Source organism: Protopterus annectens, chromosome 12.part0, assembly GCF_019279795.1.
Source record: "Protopterus annectens isolate FY-2018-M chromosome 12.part0, PAN1.0, whole genome shotgun sequence".
NCBI classification, from domain to species: domain Eukaryota; kingdom Metazoa; phylum Chordata; order Ceratodontiformes; family Protopteridae; genus Protopterus; species Protopterus annectens.
Genome location: NC_056746.1, coordinates 894095952 through 894115628, shown reverse-complemented (window position 1 = coordinate 894115628; position 19677 = coordinate 894095952).

The window sequence follows — 19677 nt, the reverse complement described above, 5'->3', positions numbered from 1 at the left end:
TCATAATTTTCACCAATAAACTACACACCTCTACCCTGCACACAGCACTCATACAGTACGCAGATGACTCTACCTTAATCTGCTCTGCCCCATCCATAGCCACCCTTTAAAACTTACCCAAGAATCCTTCTGTTCCGTCAAGAAATGGATTACTGACATCCAACTTATTCTAAACCCTAACAAGACCAAACCACTTCTCTTTACCCCCAACAAACACAGGACCACACCCACCTCCTTCACTATCACCTCCAAAAATGGCACAACAATCTCCCCATCACCCCACACTAAGCTGCTAGGTGTACAAATTGATAAGGATCTTCACTTTGATGTCCATATCTCTCAAACCATAAAAAAGGTACATAAAAAGTTAGGTACTCCATACAAGCACAAACAGTTCTTATCATCACCCTAGCCCAAACACACCTACTGTCTACCCTAATGTACGCTTCCTCAATCCTAACCCACATCAGGAAAACAGATATGGACAAACTAGAAGCATGTTACAATAAAATTGCAAAATTCGCAAATAACTCCACATTTAGAAACCATCACTGTCTTGCCTTAAAAGAGCTACAGTGGCTAGAACTCCCACAGTTAATTAGCTACCACCAACTAATGCTCATCTACAGCACACTAAATAATCTCCACAAAGCCCCAGCCTTAACTCAACTACTAAACCAATATGTAGCAAACCGTCCCCTGAGGTCATCAAGCAAAATCCTAGTCTGTGTGTCCAGAGCTAACAATACTGCAGGGAAAGCTCTCTTCTCCTATAAAATTACTAAGAAATGGAATAGCCTCCCCCAAAATATCTCCACAGCTCCTTCCATATCACTATTCAAACAGTCACTCAAGGCACACCTCACACGGTCCTGGCTATGTCCTTGCATCACTTAGATATTCTCCTCTTCTCCCCACTCTCACTAACCCCTTTTCTTCACACTTCTATCCCTACAATATTGTACTAAAAACACTCTAATGCAACAAATTCTACACATAACCATTATGTATTCTGCATATTATGTTCTTGTGAGTTATCTCCTTCATTGCATAAGTTGATAGTGAGCATTTTTCTCTCCCAAACACTCCCACCGAAAGCTAACTATTAGTAAACCATGCTAGCATTAGCTTGCATAGAACAAACTACTGTAAATACCTGTATGACTGCATTGTATCATATATTCTTTGTTATATATTTTTATTGTATTGTATTGCATTATATTACATTGTATTATATGTACTTTTTTTCTATATATCAACCATTGTACTTGTTAGATGTGGAGCTTTACTCCCCGGGCCTCCGCTGTAAATGGACCTCGCTCCAGTTGGACATTCCCGGTAATCAAATGTAAATAAATAAATAATAAATAAATAAATATAGCTAAGGTTACTACACCAGTGATCAATATGAAGAACATAGTACAGTTGTGTAAGTTAAACTTACCATAACAGTAGATGTTTGAATGATCACTGTTGCAGTAGCCACTCCCTTATTCCATCCCCCTTGTTTTTTAGTGTGTTTTTTTATGCTAGAGTGTGAACATTTATTTTTTGTTATTCCTAGCCTTGTCCTTTCAGGGCTCAGCCTCCTTTTCTCTCCTGGCAGAAAAGCTCTGAAGAGCTTCGCACCCAAAAGTAAGCGCACCTCGAGCTGCTTGGCACAGAGGTGCCCTGAAGCTTTGGAAGCTGGCTGGCTGTTATATCCATGGCAGGATATAACCCGTATAGCTAAGGCTACTGCAGCAGTGATCATTCAAATATCTACAGTTCTATAAGTACACTTATCTATGGTAAGTTTACTTACATAAATGTACTTTTTATTGCTTCTATCAGATTAGGTATTTTAGCAAGCTGTTGATAAATTGCATTCTAAGTGAACCTTATCTATTATGACAAATAAAGCTTAAACCCATTATTAGATAACTCGCAGTGCATTCTTCAAGGATCAGCACTGCTTTTGATGCTTTTCTTAGAGTTCCATGCTGCAGACATTGAAGCAGCAACTTAGTGTTCTTACATAGGTGTGCATTCTTTAAGTGGTGAGGCTGCTACTGCACTGGTTCAGGGTATGATAGCAGGTACTTCCTCCTCACTGTAGGATTCATGTCTCTAGATTTTTCTGAAAGACATTGTTAGATGTGATGAAGTCAGTTCTGATATAAGATTAAACATGTGTGGCTTACTTTTAGTTATTTTAAATAAATAAGTAAAGTATATTTTTTATTTTCATATTTGGTTCTAATCCTTGCAAGTGATTTTTGTATGTTTTTCAAAGCTGATAACACTGAAAAGACAGAAATGAATTAGTAAATGATACTGAGCTGTAAGCAACTTACAAAAGCAGTGCAGTGTTGATTTATTTTCTTTTTTCACAGTAACTAACAGCCAGTGGTTAGTCCATTAGTTTTTTTGTTACATGCACGTTTGGAGGATGTTTCTGTTAGCATATTGCTTGCGTCATACTAATTAGTTATCTCCTTGTTTGTTGGACACCAGATGGAAAATGATGTTTTTACAGGAAGTTAATGGAAATCTAGCTGTTGTATCTCATTCACCAACACAGTGGGTTTCTCACCGTTTCTTCTTGTTAATTACTAAAATTACATGTTTACAAGTTTTTACAAAAATATTTCTTCTTGTCAGCCTGCTTCAGAGTTTTTTATTGATCAGTGAGAAGTTGCCATAGTACAGAATTAAACCAGATTTCCAGAAATGGATGTTCAAAATATATTTATTTTGATTTGGTTTTGTTCCAGACTTTATACTATTGTAACCATATGAATTCTTTTTAGTGAAGAGCTTATCATTCTCTTAAGAGTCCCTGGTCTTGACCCCTGCAGAACACAGAAACTACTGCAATATGCAATAGTTTTCACAGAGTGCTCATCCCTCTTTTTTCACTTGTAGATGAATTTCTGTCAGGCTGCTGTAAGTAAGATGGAAAAAGTAATATCCCAAAGCTGATGACTACTTTAAAGACAATGGCAGTTGACAATCCACTCGACTGTTGAGGTTAATTCCTCATGCAAATTTACAGTCTTGCAATTGCTATTTCAGTCACAAATCTTTCATTCCATATGGAGCTGTACTATTCTTGCATCACTATTAGCAACTCATGAATCTATGCATCACTGATGCATGTTAATTAATAAACAAGGAAGTGACTACCCAAATAAATTACTCAGCTAAAACAGAAATGTATCAGGCCATTCCACAGAATATGACTTGCCTAAGAGTGAATTTAAGACAAACTTTGGACATATATGCAAAACGCAAAGCAATAGACACATAAACTGGCTATTGTTACCTCAAGCCAGAGGTCATTACTCTTCCAGAAAAGAGTAGATTGCTCTTTGTGGGTGATGAAGTACAACTATGTCAAAGGAAGGAATTTAAATATCTAGGGATATTGTTCATGAGGAGATTAGGAGATTAATCAGCAGATGGGTGCAACAGAGACAGTGATGCAGGCATTGTACTCTACTGAGGTGACAAAGCAAGAACAAAGTCATAGGATTTAGCTCTTAATTTACTGGTCACTTTGTCCCCATTCTTACTTAGGGCTATAAACTTTAGGTAGTGATAGAAAAGGTGATGCAGGGGAAAAAATGGCAGTGATGAAGTTTCCTTTACAAGGCAGATGGGCTCACATTCCATGAGAAAATGTGGAATCTGGTAATCTGGAAGGATCTATAAGTACACAAGCTGCTTCTTCAGGTCAAGAGGAGTCAGATAAGGTGATCTGGCCACACAAGGCAGATGCTCTATGAATGTCTGCTATAGAAGAATACCAGGCAAGTCCCACTAGGAGTGGGCTCCAGCACAGATCCAAGACACGTTGGAGAGAGTATATTTTTCATATTGTTTACGGAATCAACATGATGAGCTGTATACAGATATGGGAGACAGAACTCTGGTCTACTCTACTCAACTTATTGCCATTGTAGTCTTCAGAAGGATAAGTTGGTGCGAAATTAAATGGATAGAGATGCCTCTGACAGTAGCATCTGTTTTGAAAGTCTGTAAATATAAATTACGGAGTACAAGTTACAGCTCAAAGCAAGAAATGGGAAAATATTTTTTTTACAGAGAAGGTGGTAAATAATAACAACATAAACTGAGTAACTGAAAATGCACAATGAAGTCACACGGTATTCTAAGAAAACTTTCGGATGTGTGCTATAACAGAATTTAAAAACTAAATTTTTATCAGTTCAATAAATTTTTAATGCCAAAGAAAGCCCATCTTTCGGCTCTCCTTTGTCACCTTCCTGTTCTGCTTGGGGCTAGTTTAATGCTACTCTTCTCTATATTCTCTGGTCATCCCCTTATACTAACAAATTGTGGCATTTCGTGAGTTCCCGAGCCACTAAATATCATTTAACCACAAGAAACCTTCCACATCTGGGCATCTGCAGAGAATATGGTACATTAATTTGCTTTGACTCTTTAACCAATGAAACAAGAATAACATGAACATATGCAGCAGATGCTGCTAAATGAAGCTGTCTCACAAGGTATTGCAGATATTCTGAGTATGGCTACTCTGTTAATAAAATTTTACATTACTGCTGAATGGATTACCCTGTAAAATGCATGTGTTCAAAATTCTATGAAACAATGTTAAAATACCTAAAAGCATATACATCATCCTATCAATGTAGAAAACAATTTGATAATTAGGAAGAAACACAGGAATTGCTAATATTTGTTGAGTATGGTCTAGCTGGGATGCTTTTCTAGACAGACCCACAGTACCTGTTACCTCTAGGCCCCTGTCATTATACTTGCAAGCTGGCATACAAACTTTATATCACATTTGCTCATTATTACTATTGAATTTTTGGGGCATTGTTCAACACTATTGTTTTGTGATCTACTTTGTACCATTTGTACACCTGTTGCTTTTTATATGATCTCCAAATTATTATTGGAAATCCCACCTTTTACATGATTTTTAAGAATATTAATATAAATTACTAAAAGGTAATTCACACGATATGGGCAGTTTGTAGAGCTGGTCCTGTAACTGCTGTTATGTGTTTGCGGAACTAGTTTGGGGTTAGTTAAGAGGTATTGAGCAATGCTTTTCTACGTAAGTATATGTTGTTCTCATTCAAAGACAGCTTCGAAATAGGATTGTATACAGGAGAAAGAAAGGTAGACTGCTTCAGTCCTCAACATATGATCATAGCTATTTGAGAACCACTAGGAAGTATTCTGATTTCTTTAAGCAAATAAACACTTACAGAATGATCTTGAGAAACTTAACATATATTGTACGGACAAGAGTGCTTTTTCCACTGATTGTTAATGTTTTGCTTTTGCAAAGGTTTTGACTCTATGGAGTCAAAGGTTGAAATTCCTACTTCTAAACACTGCCCAGTGTACATACCTCTCAGCTGCCCAGATTTTTGCAGAATGCCCATTTTTTTGCTTCATTTTTGGCCTGTTTCTCATAAAATTGAGTTTTCCTGGCAAATGATTAGCAAATTATTGCGAACTAAAGTTAGAAAATAATGACAAACATTTAAGTTTCAGACTTCATACCATTCAGAAAAGTCATGCTAATGCAAAACTATCAACTTAATAGGTTTGTAACAGCAAGATTTAAAAATGGTCCCTATTTGTGAGCCTTTGTCCCCTCATTATTGATGGCCTTGTCTTGTCCAGATTTCCTGCTCTAAGAGGTTGAGAGGTATGCCAATGTAACCTGCTGAGTGGACACAGCCACATGATATCTTTTGGAAGCTGCTTTCGTTTTCAGTGCTAGTATTCAGTATGGCAATCTGCGTGTGCTTCCTACACTATTCTTCTTCGGTGCAGAAGAGGGAGCTCCAGGCCTCCTTATGACGCAATAGGAGTCCTTGCATTATCTCATGATTCATAGTGACTAATCTTACTGTCACACAAGTAGTGCTTGTGTATTCCATTTTAAATTAAAAGAATTGACTCACTCTAGAGCAACAACAATTGATAGATGTGCAGGAGCAGAAAATGAAAAGCAGCTGACCCATTCTTTATAGGATTTTGTTTACCTTTTTCTTTTTTCTAAATATTACAGAGCAGATTAAAAATGCATTATACTAGCCCTGTGGATTTCCTGCTTTTAGATATGCATGTCTCAGGACTTGCCATTTGTTGTTACATGAAACATCTGCAATATAGAGTGAAAGAGTGAAACATTAAAATAAGGGATGGATCGTTTTATCTGTAGCTTGTGCTTCCTGAAAGTCCATAATATTATTTGCTTTAAATAGATCTTTTACTGTAAAAATGTTAATAATTATACATAATTTGGTTTAGATATAATGCATATTTTGCCTTTACTGTCTGTTGTTTAATTTGTGAGCCTGCCAAAAGTATACATATGTATCTAGAAATACATTACTAGTTCATATGATACATTCATTTCCTTTTACTCTTTAACCCAAGAAAAGCGAACAACATGAGCATGAGCAGCAGGCCATTAATATATGTTTCGGATTACATTCTCCAATGCACTTATAATTTACCTGGGTTGACACTGTTTCTGAAGCAGTGCCCTTGAGCTTGAGGCATTATCTTATTTATAGTAAAAATATTTAGGTTTCAGTGCCGTTACACAGTACTGCTGTCTTGCTTAGTAGTGTTTTATTTTCATTTTCTCAGTAAGCTCCTTCTGGGTAAAGTCCATTGACAGTGGATCCCTGGTGTGAAAAGTTCCATTTTGTAATTACCTGAAGGACTCTGCTAAAATGTACAGACCACTATACTGTCAGCAAAACAGTTTAAAGGCAGAAAGGGAATCCATAGCTGAATATGATCTCTGCATGCACAAAGATAAAAGCAACAATAAAGTGAGGAACTGTACAAAGAGAAGAACTGAGAATCATAAGCTCACAGGTTTATGACAAGCTTAAGGGCAAGTGTCCTTAATGAAGCTTGACTGCTTTTCCTAATACTAAGTTCTTAAATGTATGAAAGAAACAGCACTGGGCCAAGATGAACAGGGTTTTATCTCAAAACATGAAGTGTCCCACAGGGCACTGTCCTAGGCCCATACTTGTTTAGGTAGTATTTTTCAGTTCTTTCTTTTTCATCTGATGTTTTCTATACTCTGTCTTCTTCTTCTTTTTCTTTCAGCTGTTCCTGTTAGGGGTCACCACAGAGGATCATCTGTTTCCATTTCTTCCTGTCCTCTGCATCTTGCTCTCACACCAACCACCTGCATGTCCTCTCTCACCCCATCCATACACCTTATCTTAGGCCTTCCTCTTTTCCTCTTACCTGGCAGCTCCATCCTTAGCATCCTTTTCCAATATACCCAGCAATCCCTCCTCAGCACATGTCCAAACCAACACAATCTCACCACTCTGGCTTTGTCTTCAAACCATCCATCCTGAGCTGACCCCCTAATATACTCATTCCTAATCCTGTCTATCCTTGTCACACCCAGTGCAAATCTTAACATCTTTAACTCTGCAATGTCCAGCTCTTACTCCTGCCTTTTTGTCAGTGCTACCGTCTCCAACCCATGTAACATAGCTGGTCTCACTACTCTCCTGCAGACCTTCCCTTTCACTCTTACTGGTACTCGTCTGTCACAAATCACTCCTGACACTCTTCTCCACTCACTCCACCCTGCCTGTACTCTCTTCTTCACCTCTCTTCCACACTCACCGTTACTCTGAACTATTGACCCCAAGTATTTAAACTCCTCCACCTTCGCCACCTCTACTCCTTGCATCCTCATCATTCCTCTATCCTCCCTCTCATTCACACACATATATTCTGTCTTAGTCCTGCTGACCTGCATTCCTCCCCACTCTAGAGCATAGCTCCACCTCTCTAGGGTCTCTTCAACCTGTTCCCTACTCTCACTACAGATCACAATGTCATCTGCAAACATCATAGTCCACAGGGACTCCTGTCTGACGTTGTCTGTCAACCTGCCCATCACCATTGCAAATAAGAAATGGTTCAGAGCTGATCCTTGATGTAATCCCAACTCCACCTTAAACGCATCCATCACTCCCACCGCAGATCTCACCACTGTCACACTATCCTCGTACATATCCTGTACAACTCTTACATACTTCTCTGCCACTCCTGACTTCCTCATACAATACCACAACTCCTCTCTAGGCACCCTGTAATATGCTTTCTCTAAGTCCACAAAGACACAGTGCAACTCCTTCTGACCTTCTCTGTACGTCTCCATCAACACTCTCAGCGCACACATCACATATGTAGTGCTCTTTCCTGGCATGAAACCATACTGCTGATCACTAATCATCACGTCCCTTTTTAACCTATTTTCCACTACTCTTTCCCATAACTTCATGTTGTGACTGATCAATTTTATCCCTCTGTAGTTATTACAGCTCTGTACATCACTCTTATTCTTAAAAATCGGTACCAAAACACTTTTTCTTCACTCCTCAGGCATCATCTCACTTTCCAGGATTTAATTAAACAATCTGGTTGAAAACTTCACTGTCATTTCTCCTAAACACCTCCATGCTTCCACAGGTATAATGAGCAAACTGGCTGCATCTGTTATAGATAAGGCATGGTCTGCAAATAAACTTGATTAAATTGATCATTTGTCAGTAGAATTGTTTGCTGATATGATTATAGTTCCTTTGATCTACAGCACATTTAATCAGAAAAAGAAAACTGTGGCATATTTGACCTAAAACATATTTCACTGAAACCACACTACATCAAAACTTTTTTGACAATGTCACATACACTAACTATATCTCCAAAAGGTTTTTTTTTCCCAGGGGGCAAGCACTCCTGCACCTTCGTGTGGGGGACTTCACCCCCCCACACTTCCATAATTTAAAGATGGTAACTTCACAGTCACACAAGTGCAGGGAAAAGACAATACTCCTCCCACACTGAATCACTGCTACTGCATGCTTTAGACACAGAGATATGACACAACAGTGGGCATTAGCAAGGAACTTACACTGATCAATATTAATGTCTACTATAATTCCTGTGCCTCCTTTTATTTTCTACCGGTTTACACAGCTTCCATTAAAATAAGATCAATTTGTTTGTGATTTTGATCAAATGTGCCTCTTTTTTTTTTTTTTTTTTTTTTTTTTTTTTTTTTTATCAAATGTGCTTTAGATCACTGATAAATACATAAAAAGCTAAGCATATGAGATGTTGGAGAAATAGCCTGAAAGGTGATTGAAACTGGGGATAACTCTCAACTGTAGAGATTTTCACAGAATGTACAGATTATTGGTCCATTTTTCATAAAATTGTGGTTTCTGGCAAATTAGTGGCAAATCCTTAAAGATTGAAGTTAGAAAATAATAACAGACCTTTGAGTTTCAGACTTTATATCCTTCAGAAAATTCATGCTAATGCAAAACCTGTTATTCTATCAACTTTCTAAGTTTCTAAGAGCATTATTTAAAAATTATCCCTATTTTTGGGCCTTTGTCCCACTTTTATATATGGCTTTGTCCAGATTTCTTGCTCCAAGAGGTTGAGAGGTATGGGATTCATTCAAGAACCTGGGTATATGGACAGATCCAGATTTGAGTTTTTTTTTCTGATCATATCAACAAATTGGTTAATGATAATTATAAAACTATAGGATGTTCTAAAAGATTTATACAAATCTAGGAAATCAGAAAAGAAGAAATCATTGTTTGTAAGTTACATCAAACCCAAACTAGAGTATGGAATAATAATATGGAAATGTTATAAGAAAACTAGCGTGAGTAAATTGCAAAGACTACAGGGAATTATACCAAGGGCTAAAGTGGATGTGAACAATTAAGTTATTATGAAAGATTAAAATATAAGAGCTTGAACAGTGTCTCATGTAGATATTTAAGAGGAGACCTTATTCAGGTATATAGGGCATTTAGAAATGACTACCTCTGTAAATGTCTGGGGTTATCAAAGAGTAGTAAAAAATCATCAGACACCTATGCAGTATATTACACATGAATGAGAGATGCACTAAATGATTTTGTGAGACAGTAGCTGATGCATGGAATAGAATACCAAAGTATATCAAAGCAAGCACCAGTTTAAACATTTTTAAGAACAACTTGGACACTTACTATGGGGGTGACTGTTTTTGGTACATTGGCAGGTTAGAAGGGCCTGAAATATTTGGATGTATGTATACGTAATATGCAATACAAACTCTAACCCTAAGCCTGCAGCTTAACTTAGAAAAATCCTTTCTGTAATGCTACCGCTATTCATACAAATATGTCCTATGGTATTGCAAGGGTTTAGGGTTTTTTGTCTGTTTTATTTTATGCATTTTTATTGTAAAATGATCTGAAACTAAGAGTGTTTGTTATATATTTCCTGTGGGTCTGAGTGTTTTTTCTTTTGGTATTTTGAGTGTCAGCATTTTTGATGTGTATACATTACAAAGTGTCTGTCTTTTGAGTCTACGTTTACGTGTCTGCATTTTTAATCATAGTCATGCTTACAGCAACAGATTCACACACATATTCACATAAACATGCAGACATATATACAAATGGGTCTACTTCTAAATTTCAAACTTTCAAAATGGTGACTTACTTATGGTTAAGACCATAAGATTGAAGTTTTGAAACTTCAAATTGTTTAAATGGAGATCACCGTATAGCACAGAACAGTATATTTACTGTTTTCCTTAGTATAATGTGATTGCGGAGTTGTTATATTTAATTAGCATGGAGTGTGGGGGGTGCAAACCTAAAAAAAGATTTTTTTGTTTTTATTTTTTTTTATTTAAATTTTGAAGTTTCAAAACTTTGATGCTATGGTCTCGGCCATAAGAAAGTCGACGTTTTGAAAGTTTGAAATTTAGAAATAGACGAATACACATAGACTCGCTCAAACAAACATGGACAAACAAATTTATCCTGCACTTGATTGTGCACATCTGAGATGTCTTTTTTCCCTCAAATAAAGATATACATAAGTAATAGCACTAATAGTATCTATTTAGTTCACTGATGTCAGACACAAACAGGGCAAAGCATTACAATGATCCCCCACTGACAGATACACAGAGATATACATACATTCAACATCCACTTTGCTGAATGTGTACAGCTCTGAAATCTGTAATAGCTAGTATAAGAATGTGCACAAACACACACACGCACACACGCACACACACACACACACACACACACACACACACACACACACACACACACACACACACACACACACACACACACACACACACACACACACACACACACACACACACACACACACACACACACACACACACACACACACACACACACACACACGTGCTTGCATTTGCATCCTTATAACTGCTGTTCCGGCAATTACTTGAGTTACTTCTGTGTTTTTTAAATGTATTTACCTTGTTCACTAAGTGTGGCATTTTTAGGTCCATGGCCAGGGAGGAAATGGATGGTTCCTGTAACTGCTGTTGTTAGAGTTACTAGTGACAGTTGTGCCTTTTTCACTTATTTAAATTTAATTTCTCCTACCTTGTTAGTCACAGCTATGCTGCTTTTAGGAAGGGAAAACAAGATGGCAGCCATGTGTTTGTTTATTTGTTTGTTTTTTCATTCACGCTTCATGGCAGTTTAATATGCTGTTTTTCTATCATGCTTTATCTGTGCATTAATATCCTATTGGAGAACATTTCTTTTACAATAAGGGATCATTGTACTTTGTGATCATTATCTAAGAAATAATAAAAAGGAAGGAAGAGCATGCTAATGAAGGTGAAAGTAGAAAGTGCAAAAGTTGGTTTGTCGCTAAATGTCAACAATGTAGAATTATGTCATTTACTGGGATGCACAAGCCAGTGCATTTCTTTGTGCCGGTCCCAAGCCTAGATAAATGGGGAGGGTTGCGTCAGGAAGGGCATCCAGTGTAAAACTTGGCCAAATTATTCATGTGGACACCAGTAAATATTTACATACCGTATCGGTCGAGGCCCGGGTTAACAACGACTGCCACCAGTACTGTTAGCCAACAGGATGCTGGCAGAAATTGGGCTACTGTTGGCCAAAGGAGGAGAGGAGGTGGAAGGCATGGCTGAAGGCAGGAAGAGAGGAGAAAGGCTAGGACTGTGGTAGCGAGGGTCAGAACTTTGAATGTTGGCCGTATGGCTGGTATAGGGAGAGAGCTAGCTGATATGATGGACAGAAGGAAGGTTGGTATATTGTGTGTGCAAGATACCAGATGGAAGGGGAGTAAGGCTAGGTGTATCGGAGGTGGGTTCAAATTGTTTTATCATGGTGTGGATGGGAGGAGAAATGGCGTAGGAATTATCCTGAAGGAATAGTATGCTAAGAGTGTTTTGGAGGTGTAAAGACTGTCAGATAGAGTGATGTTTATGAAGCTGGAAATTGATGGTGTAATGATGAATGTTGTTAGTGCATATGCTCCACAAGTAGGGTGTGCAATGGACAAGAAAGAAAAATTTTGGAGTGAGTTGGATGAAGTCGTGATGACTGTACCCAAGGGTGAGAGAGGGTAATTGGAGCAGATTTCAATGGGCATGTTCGTGAAGGGAACAGAGGGGATGAGGAAGTGATGGGTAGGTATGGTGTTAAACAAAGGAATGCAGAAGGTCAGATGGTAGTAGATTTTGTGAAAAGGATGGGCATGGCTGTGGTGTATACGTATTTTAACAAGAGGGAGGAGCATAGGGAGACATACAAGAGTGGAGGAAAATGCACACAGGTGGATTATATCTTATGTAGGAGGGCCAGTTTGAAGGAGATTGGAGACTGTAATGTGGTGACCAGGGAAAGTGTAGTTAGGCAGCATAGGATGGTGGTTTGTAAGATGACGTTGGTGATCAAGAAGAAGAGGAGGAGTGTGAGGGCAGCACCAAGGATCAAATGGTGGAAATTGAAAAAAGGTAATTATGAGGTGGAGTTCAGGAAAGAGTTAAGACAGGCACTGGGTGGCAGTGAAGAGTTACCAAATAGCTGGGTAACTACAGCAGAGCTTGTAAGGGAGACGGCTAGAAAAGTGCTTGATATGACATCCGGACAGAGGAAGGACGACAAGGAGACATGGTGGTGGAATGAGGAAGTACAGGAGAGTATACAGAGAAAGAGGTTGGCAAAGAAGAAGTGGGATTGTCAGAGAGATGAAGAAAGTAGACAGGAGTATAAGGAGATGAGGTGCATGGTAAAGATAGAGGTGGCGAAGGCTAAGGATAAGGCATATGAAGAGTTGTATGAAAGGTTGGACACTAAGGAGGGAGAAAAGGACCTGTACTGACTGGCTAGACAGAGGAACCGAGCTAGGAAAGATGTGCAGCAGGTAAAGGTGATAATGGATAATGAGGGAAACATACTTACAAGTGAGGAGAGTGTGTTGAGCAGAAGGAAAGAGTACATTGAGGGGTTGATGAATGAAGAGAATGAGAGGGAGAGAAGGTTGGATGATGTGGGGATAGTGAATCATAAAGTGCAATGGATTATCAAGGAGGAAGTAAGGATAGCTATGAAGAGGATGAAGAATGGAAAGGCTGTTGGTCCAGATGACATACCTGTGGAAGCATGGAGGTGTTTAGGTGAAATGGCAGTGGAGTTTTTAACCAGATTGTTTAATGAAAGTTTGAAAAGTGAGAGGATGCCTGAGGAATGGAGAAAAAGTGTTTTGGTACCGATTTTTAAGAATAAGGGTGATGTGCAGAGCTGTAGTAACTACAGCGGGATTAAATTGATCAGTCACAGCATGAAGTTATGGGAAAGAGTAGTGGAAGCTAGGTTAAGAAGGGACGTGATGATTAGTGATCAGCAGTATGGTTTCATGCCGGGAAAGAGCAATACAGATGCAATGTTTGCTCTGAGAGTGGTGATGGAGAAGTACAGAGAAGGTCAGAAGAAGTTGCATTGTGTTTTTGTAGACTTAGAGAAAGCATATAACAGGGTGCCTAGAAAGGAGTTGTGATATTGTATGAGGAAGTCGGGAGTGTCAGAGAAGTATTTGAGTGGTACAGGATATGTACGAGGGTAGTGTGACAGCAGTGAGGTCTGCGGTGGGAGTGACGGATGCGTTTAAGGTGGAGGTGGGATTACATCAAGGATCAGCTCTGAGCCCTTTCTTATTTGCAATGGTGATGGACAGGTTGACAGACAAGATCAGACAGGAGTTCCTGTGGACTATGATGTTTGCAGACGACATTGTGATCTGTAGTGAGAGTAGGGAACAGGTGGTGGAGATCCTGGAGAGACGGAGATATGCTCTAGAGAGAAGAGGAATGAAGGTCAGCAAGACTAAGACAGAATATATGTGTGTGAATGAGAGGGAGGATGGAGAAATGGTGAGGATGCAAGGAGTAGAGGTGGCGAAGGTGGATGAGTTTAAATACTTGGGATCAATAGCTCAGAGTAATGGTGAGTGTGGAAGAGAGGTGAAGAAGAGAGTACAGGCAGGATGGAGTGGGTGGAGAAGAGTGTCAGGAGTGATTTGTGACAGACGAGTACCAATAAGAGTGAAAGGGAAGGTCTACAAGACGGTAGTGAGACCAGCTATGTTATATGGGTTGGAGACAGTGGCATTGACAAAAGGCAGGAGTTAGAGCTGGATGTGGCAGAGTTATAGATGTTAAGATTTGCACTAGGTGTGACGAGGGTGGACAGGATTAGGAATAAGTATATTAGAGGGTCAGGTTGGAAGGTTTGGAGACAAAGCCAGAGAGGCAAGATTACGTTAGTATGGACATGTGCTGAGGAGGGATGCTGAGTATATTGGGAAAAAGATGCTAAGGATGAAGCTACCAGCTAACAGGAAAAGAGGAAGGCCTCAGATAAGTTTTATGGATGTGGTGAGAGAGGACATGCAGATAGTTGGTGTGACAGAGCAAGATGCAGAGAACAGGAAGAAATGGAAACAGATGATCCGCTGTGGCGACCCCTAATGGGAACAGCCGAAAGATGATGATGATGACTGCCATCAGTTCTTTGCAAATACATGGAGAAGAAGTTGTGGCAGTGAAAACATTTATTTTCCTGGGTATAAGTTCTTTGCAGATGGTGACTCAGCCATGAAATAAAAGACTTTTTGGAAGAGAAGGTTTGAGAAATCTGAAAAATATGTTAAGGAACAAAAACATGACATTGAAAATAATGTTCCCAGTAAACATGCCCTAATTTCTAGGTTGCTGAAAAGAGCACAAACCACCTCCACAGCTGCTTGTATGATAGATTTCCCAGTGACAAGGGAGCAAATATGGTGAGATTTATAGGATTTGAACCAGGCAGGTGTGTTCCCTTTGTTATTTGCTTTATATTTAGAGCCATTGGCAAAGAAAAAAAGGCACTCAGAAATACAAGGATGTAAGTGGTGTGGTAATCCAAAACAAATTGGCTTTATTTGCAGATGATATTATTTTGCAGCTGACAAATCTAGAAAAGGACATCTCAGTGTTGCAGAACCTTTTGAGACAGTTTCAGATCTTGGGATATAAAATTAATGAAGAGAAAACAAAGGCTATAGCTGTAAATTATGCAACCACACACAAATTGCTTCAGCTAAGGATATGCGGGAAGAGACTAAACAAAAGATAATACACAAATTGATAAACTGGAAACTCTTATTTATGAATATGGATAGTAAGATACAAGCAGTGAAAATGTTTTAATCCCTTTAGTCTTGTTTATGGGTAAAGCATGCTTTTATCAACCTGGGGAGAAGTTGTGGACAATAATTAATAAAGAATTGACTGAATTTATCTGGGTGGGAAAAGGCCAAGAGTTAAGTGTCATAATTTGATCATTCCAATAGAAAAGGCATGGTTTAGGTTTACCTAATTTGAAGGGACACTTTAGAGCTACACAGTTAATGCTCCCATACAAAACACAAGCAGGAGGCTATAGTTCAAAGTGGAAAGGTATGATGATGAAGGAAAGGGGAAGTTCAAGAAATAGAGAGAAAGAGGGAGCGAGAGACAGAGTGGGATTTTGGATTCAGATCCTTAAGGACAATAATAACAACCATACAGAATATTATATCCATAAAGCTGCAAGAAAGTATTCTAAGAAATATGCAAATATAAGAATGGAGAAATGAGATTTTGTCAATAGGGATGACTGCAAATAAGGGTACAGAAAATAGGCAAGAGGGGGCTTGGATTTACTGGAGAAACCTGGCAAAGTAACCAAGGTACTGGGAGCAAATAACTCAAGCAGGAATAGTAATAGAGTGGGATGAGGCCTAGAGACTGCTTTCCCTATCAGAGCCTGATATCAGATTATAGGTAAAAAGAAAGGGATAGGGGAATCTTAAATTAAACACCTGCTCTGGTAGAGTTTTTAGCTGAATCTATATTTAAAAATTAATAATTTGTAGGGCGTATAAAATATTGCATGATAACCATAAGAATCAGCAAGAAGATGTTAGACAAGACTGGAAAGTGAGAATGGAAAAGTACTTTACAAGAAAACAATGAGAAGACGTATGTATGGATCCCAGGTAGGCAAAGAAGGTTTCAGACCTTTGCTTTTGAAGTATTTGCATAAGTGCTTTTATACCTCAAGCAGACTTCGAAGATTTTTTCTTCCGGTAGACAGCAAATGTTGGAGGTGTGATGGAGATGAATGAGATAACTGGGAACATCTTTTCAGAGTGTAACGAGTCACTAGGTTTAAAAATCCCTTACAGAGCACTCTAGCAAGTAATATTGGGTGAACAAATGGCTGTAAATAAGGAAATTATTCTTTTGAGCTGGGATGAAGAATCTGAATTGTCTAGACATAGTAAAGCCTTATTAAGTTTAAATTTTGTTGGCTGCCAAAAAAGTAATTACTAGAAAATGGAAATCAAAGTATATACCAACTGTATTTGAGGTATTGAATATTACAAAAGAGATAAAAAAACTAGAAGATAGATCTTAAGAAAAGGGAGGAGCAAATTACAGATAAGTAAATGGAAATTGTGGGAACAATACATGCAGAATAATGGTTAAGAGGAGGAGGAGCAGTGAGGTTTAAGGGAAGGCAGGAATTCAATAATTTGTTTTCTAATGTTGGACTTATGATAGTGGCAGAGAAAATATATGCTATGTATACTGCATTTAAATGTAAAATGTTAAAATGGTTTGTTTTCTTTTCTGTTAATGTATGTTTGTCTATGTCTTAAGTGATAATTTAATAAAGGTGTTTAAAAAAATAAAAAAAACATTAATATATGTGAGGTATATTGTATTTAAATGGAAAAATGTTAAAAAAAATTCTGTCAATTTATGTTTGCCTGTTCTTAAGTGATAATTTAATAAAGTTGTTTAAAAAATAAAAAAAGATTAATATATGTGAGGTATATTGTATTTAAATGGAAAAATGTAAATTTTTTTTTCTGTCAATTTTTGTTTGCCTGTTCTTAAGTGATAATTTAATAAAGTTGTTTAAAAAATAAAATTTAATGTACAGACACAAGAAGTGAATAGAAATAAAAAGATAACAATCACTTGAATATTTAACCAGTCACTGAATAATCTAAACAGAGTCCTGGGCAGGTAAAAGAGATATGGGCTTCAAGTTATTAAAGGTAAAAGAGATCAGTACAAAGATGACATTTTTATTGTGAACTTGTGTTAGATGAAAATGATTTACACAGTTTGTAAAACAGAAACTCTGGTGAGACACTCAAGCCTCAGAATGTGCCATAACTGAGGCTACGCTAGTCAGCTCTGGGGTTCGAAGGAGCAATCCCATGATTAGCAACCTGGACACTGAAAAAGCCAATGAGAGAATTGGCAATAAAAAGCGTGCAGTACCATGTCCATGAAATGTACACAGCAAAGTAACGCTCATACACCCCAAGACACCAAGAGACAGCAGAAGGTATGGCAGGCATGAGAAGCAGACTGTCCAGTGGGCAAGGCAGTGGCAGTAACATGCAGAATGGGCAGTGCCTTTATTATTGGTGTGTGTATGTGAACCCTTCCCCCCTTCAGTGTCTAGGGAACATTACCTAAACACACACTGGAACTTAAGTGAATTACAGTAGCACTCGGGATTTCCTCCAAGCTGTAGCACACTTCTACATGTTGTACTTACATAAACATGTACTGTTCACCAAGTACAACACACATTACTTCCCCTGCCCACGTGCACTTGTTTATTGAAGCAGTGGACATGCTGCTGCATGTTTCTCATTGAGCACAGGAAATATGCAACAGCCATATGTTTCTGCAGCTGAATGTCACTTCAGCCATGTGTCTCCAGGGAAATGTATCACCACCTAGTGACCTGAAACTGCACAGCATGGGTATATATTTTTTTGCAATATGCATAGCATGTGGCTTAGGTGCATATGGCCAAAACAGCTTATAGCTGACAGTATTCAGGCATGAGTTTAAAGGCTAAAGTGACATATTCATTGCAGAATGTTGGTTGAAACATGTTATTACTACCTGAGGAAACAAGCAGTAAAGGTTACTTAATGACATTCAGACTATTGTATTCCATGCTTCAGTTAGTAAATGAGTTAATGCTCAGTGATCATGGAATATGAAAAGTAAAAAGAATACTGACAGGATACAAAAGACATGATTTAATACATGTCAGGACAAGAGTTGTACATTGGTTTCTGTATGTGTAGCGAGAGCAGAGAATGAATGTGGAGTAAATGCAAAAAGACTGACGTATGCAGTAGGACTTTTATGACATAACGTTAGATGGGTATTTCTGAAGTCTGAACAGGTAAATGAAAAATATATTTATTCTCAGTGAGAAAGGGGGAGAATGTGTCAGGTAAAAATATTGCACAATCATTCCAGGTAATGAAATGACATTTAAGGATCATTTGTGTGCACCATAAAAGTTGTACATTTTCTACATGCCAAAGCAGCTCATGGCTCACCATGGCATGGATAAGTAATCTGTTTCCACGTTGGGGAATAACATTTTTAAAAGGCTCTTAGCTGTATTATTTATAATTCTAATCTTGCTATGCATGATGTGTAAAACATTAAGGAAAGTAGTACAGAATATGTACTAAGGAAGTAATAAAAAATCATAGATTACATTTATTCATATAAATGCATGGAATGAATGCTACCACTCAAACATTCAAGCTAGCAGGTGTGTTTCTAACGTGGTATTCATTTTTTTTTGTGCCTCCTGTCTCTCCTAATGAATTATTTCTTAGTGAAAATCTGAGGATAAGATAATTAGATAGTTAGATGAAGTATCTTGTACTCAAATCTCTTATATCCACTTTCTTGTATAGATAAAAGCTTAACTCATTGTTAAAGAATGAATTAAGGGTTGAACTGTTAGCTATATATTGAAATATTAAAAATATAAGTGTCAGAATGGATTTTGACTTGCAGAATTATTTTAGCCATTACTATTGTCAAAATGGAATTCTGTATTTCAGAAGCTTAAGCTTTCATAATTTGCTTCAAGGAATATGTTGATGTCTTTCAGCTTTTCCCGGTTAGGGGTCACCACAGCGGTACTCCGGTCCGCTAATGATTGGCAGTAGATTTTCACGAACACCAAGGTGCCAGCTCGACGTTCAACCTTCAACGAAGGCACGCCCATTTACCCATGTCTTTTGAACGGCCCACCCAACCACGGGGAGGACATGCAGACTCCACACAAAAGGCACTCCCTGCACTCCAGCTGAGAATCGAACGGGAGAACCTCTTGCTGTGAGGCAACAACGCTACTGCTGCACTACCACAGATTTTCCTCACAA